Source organism: Sinocyclocheilus rhinocerous, unplaced genomic scaffold, assembly GCF_001515625.1.
Source record: "Sinocyclocheilus rhinocerous isolate Xijiao unplaced genomic scaffold, SAMN03320098_v1.1 scaffold498, whole genome shotgun sequence".
Classification (NCBI taxonomy): domain Eukaryota; kingdom Metazoa; phylum Chordata; class Actinopteri; order Cypriniformes; family Cyprinidae; genus Sinocyclocheilus; species Sinocyclocheilus rhinocerous.
In genome coordinates, this window is record NW_015633594.1 from 185,283 (window position 1) to 189,089 (window position 3,807).

Sequence of the window (3,807 nt, forward strand, 5' to 3'; positions counted from 1 at the left end):
AACTTATTTTGGACTGATGCATGCAACACCTGCTGAGTGGCATTAAACAGCTTGAAAGATCAAAGACAATTTTTTATATAACTCAGACTGGATTCGTCTGAAAGAAGAAAGTCATATACACCTAGGATGACTTGAGGGTGAGTAATTTATGGGCTAATTTTCAATTTTGGTTGAACTAACCCTTTAAGGAGAAAGATTTTAAGGGTTTTTTTTTTTTTTTACAGCTATGCTGGTTCATTAATTCAAACAGCACCTTTTCATCATGGTTATAACAGAGAACAAAAACAGTGCCATTATATGAAACATCTTTATTAAATGCAATTAGATGAACTTTAGAGTGCTTTTTTAGGACTTAAGTACACCTTTAATGTGATTTCATAATTACTTCTATTGTCTTTGAAATATGGTTAAAACATGTATTGCCAAATGTACTGACAAGCTTATACTTATCATTTACTTATAGCATATACAATATCAGTTCTATTGAAACCTGAATGTCATTGTATTTAATATATTCGTAATTACACATCTGTAATGATTAAGATGCAAATTAGTACATTTAAAATATAGCAACTTTAAATGTAATATCGAATAACAAATATTAACTACAGATTGACATTAATTTTGTATCATCAAGGCATGACAAAATATTACTAAATGCTCTTTAAAGTAAAACTTTTTTAAATATACCTTTAAGATTTGAAGTACACTGCAAGTGCACATTCAATTAAGTGCACTTGTTTTTCACAAGGGCTGTCAGGCAAGATTTTCCACACACAAAACCATTTTATGGCTTCAGACAGCTCTGAATATAGTGCACATATTGTATGGACTACTATTATGATTCTTTATGGTGGTCCTTGTGTGTGTGTGTGTGTGTGTTGTATGGAAGAAAGTCATTCATATGGGTTTCGATTGACATTCGGTTAAATAAATAATGATTAAACATTCATGATTTTAGGAGAACTCTCCTTTTAATGCCTTTCGGGTGACCCTGTTTGCTTCGAATTAAACTGGAACCGGCTGTGGAAAATAGTATGTGCAGCAAAATAGAGGGTGATCACGACTATTAAAACTAACTCGACCTTAGAAGTGTTTTTTTTTTTTTTTGAGCGAGACTCCTGGTATTGTGTCAGTTTGATCGTCTCACTGAGCACTGCATGTTCTCGTCTCTTTCCTTCTGTGTCTTGCCAACCATTCCATGTGTCTGTATCTAATAAACCCCCGACCTCCTTTATCTTTCCCTCTTTCCCTCCCTCTCTCTGGCTCTCTTTCTGAATCACTTACTCACCCACTCTGCCCTTACAAGGAAAGGCAGGCAGGGTTGATGTCATAGAATGAAGAATGTTTAAAGAATCCAAAGGGGGCGAGACTGTGGGAGAGCGAGAGAGGTGTTTGGTTTGTAATACGCATGACCTGTGCCAAAGACAAACGAGAGAGAACTTGTTTAGACGGAGGGATGGTGTCATTCCTTTAGGAGGCATGTAGGGGGAGGGTCCAACAGCTGTGCATCTGAAAGAAACAGGAGTCGAGACTGCAGAAAAAAGTTATAATCGAAAACTCAGTTTTTCAGGCCTACAGAGAGAGATAGACGAATAGAAGGAGAAGGAGACAGGCAAACAGGTAAGTCCAAGCTGTTTTCAGTACAAGACTGCTGTAGCCTGTTTGACCTTTTTATTTAATCATTGTCCAATGGCTTTTACGCCTAACAGGTGAGGTAACCAATGAACTGAATAAAAAAATGAATGAATAAAAAAGCAAATTATATATTCAATTAAACTTAAGGGGGTTTAATCAAGATAAGATAAGTAATTTAGAGAAGTTAAGGCATTTATGTATTTATTTCAGATGCTTTAAGGATTTAATCTAATTTTCAAATCATTTTAAATGCCACAAAACCTGTACTTACTTGTGCAAATAAAACTTTATTTTTTTATGTTATATAATATAATATAATATAATATATTATATGTAACCAATGAACCACATATATTACTTGCAAGTTCCAAGTCTGACAACCAGAAAGTGTCCATATACTGTATGTTTTGCAAATACATTAAAAAAAATCATTTAGAATTTAAAATATTTTAAGATTAAAAATACGTTTTTATTTTAGTTTTAAATAAAGTATGTCTGTTTATGCATTTATTTAAAAACAAAGCTTTTTTCTGAAATACTTTTCCTGTAAAATGTGCTTTTGCTATTTTTTTTATTTATTTTATTTTTTTGCTATTAGGTATGCTATTTTATGACCCCATTATAACTGAGAAGATACAGTACATCGTGTACTGTACATGTAATATATAGGCAAAAATTCGTTTGTCACATTTGACCATTTAGCGTTATTTATTATAAACTGTGTATTAAAGAATGCACAAAAAAGTTATTAAAAAAACTTTAAACGCTTTAAGGCTGAAGAAAAAACTTACTGTGCAGATCTCTTAACAGCAGTTTAGTCATCATTGGCCGCAGATTTTGTCCCACCTCCTGCGGTCAGGAAAATGCGGAAGCGTGAACCGGAAGTGTGTCAAGACTCGGTACATTAGGAAAAAGTTAATGTGGGCAGATCAGATTCTCTGATGATCATCCCACGAGAGCTTCTTAGAATTACCAGAATAATGCCTAACGCCAACACCGCGCTATAAAGCGATAAAATTAAGAAAAGATACGCATAAAGGGGGGATATTTATCCATAAAACTAAAGGTATCGAAATTAGACGCGGTGTCTGCATTAGAAAACCTGTAACGTTACTGTTTTTGGCATAACTGCACCTTTCGAGAAAAAACGAACAGTAAGTGCCTTTATTTAATCTTTTCTATAATGTTTAGCCAAACGTATAATATAATACAGCGGTTTGTCACAGATGACTGCAATCTGTATTCACATCAAAACCACAAACCTTGTATGCATTCACAGTGGGTTGTAGTAATTTGTAAGGGAAATATGATTGTACTGTATGACATGGTACGTGTTGTTTGTATGGCTTTTGATTCGAAACGTATTTTAACTCTGAAAATGTTTCATAGTCGCTTTGTAAACTATTCTGTCATCAGTGAAGAATGTTTTGTATGATATAACCATGGATGTAGTGAGGGGTGGGGCGCGTGTATAATGTTAACTAAATGTAGTTAATCTTATTCATAAATGCATCCACCTAAAGTGTCGTGGCTGGAGTTGTGGGACTGTCTCTGTAATTTGTGTTTTATTCAGGGGGAGCTTTATTATCTTTCTTGTTCCTGGGTTTCCAGTCAAGATATCCTTATAAGGTGAAAGCAACTTGTTTTAGCTCGTACTGCTGCGTCTGATAAGTGACCGTCAGGAACAGCCACACAAAGTTTCCCGCGTCTGAAGAACGAGGCTGCAATTACATGTTATGATAATTCAGTATTTAAGGCGAGAATGGTGTAATAAATGAACGCAGGATTTCTCTGCGTGGAGCCCCTAAAGTTGATTTACGGGCCTTTGGGCGACGCTAGTGTGGTTTAGGATTTCTCAGTTCAATATGTGCTGAATGCGGCCGTCGGAATGGCATGAGAGATATAATCATAAAAACATGGTGCCTCCAAAAATGTTACTGATCATGTTGTTGAAAATATTTTTGCTCTCATTTAGTTTTTAATTAAATCTCAATATTCAGTGCAACAGTTTGTTTGTAATAATGAGGATTGCAGCCAGTGTTGCCAAACCCCTCCTTCAGAAAATCTCTAGAACCACCCTCAAGTCTCCATTTTTCACAAAAAGTCGCCAAATATGAAAACAAAGTAAATACAGGTAAATTTGGTAAAGGTAAAGTAAATATATATATA

At 34.8% G+C, this 3,807-nt stretch overlaps 1 protein-coding gene across 1 annotated transcript in view; it reads left to right on the forward strand.

Moving 5' to 3' along the window:
* The first annotated feature begins 2,506 nt into the window (after window positions 1-2,506).
* LOC107744703 (zyxin-like) overlaps window positions 2,507-3,807 on the forward strand; it is a 28,859-nt gene continuing 27,558 nt past the window's right edge. The window contains exon 1 of the mRNA XM_016558523.1: window positions 2,507-2,792. The gene's annotated coding sequence lies outside the window, so the exon portion shown is untranslated. The remainder of the gene's footprint in view (window positions 2,793-3,807) is intronic.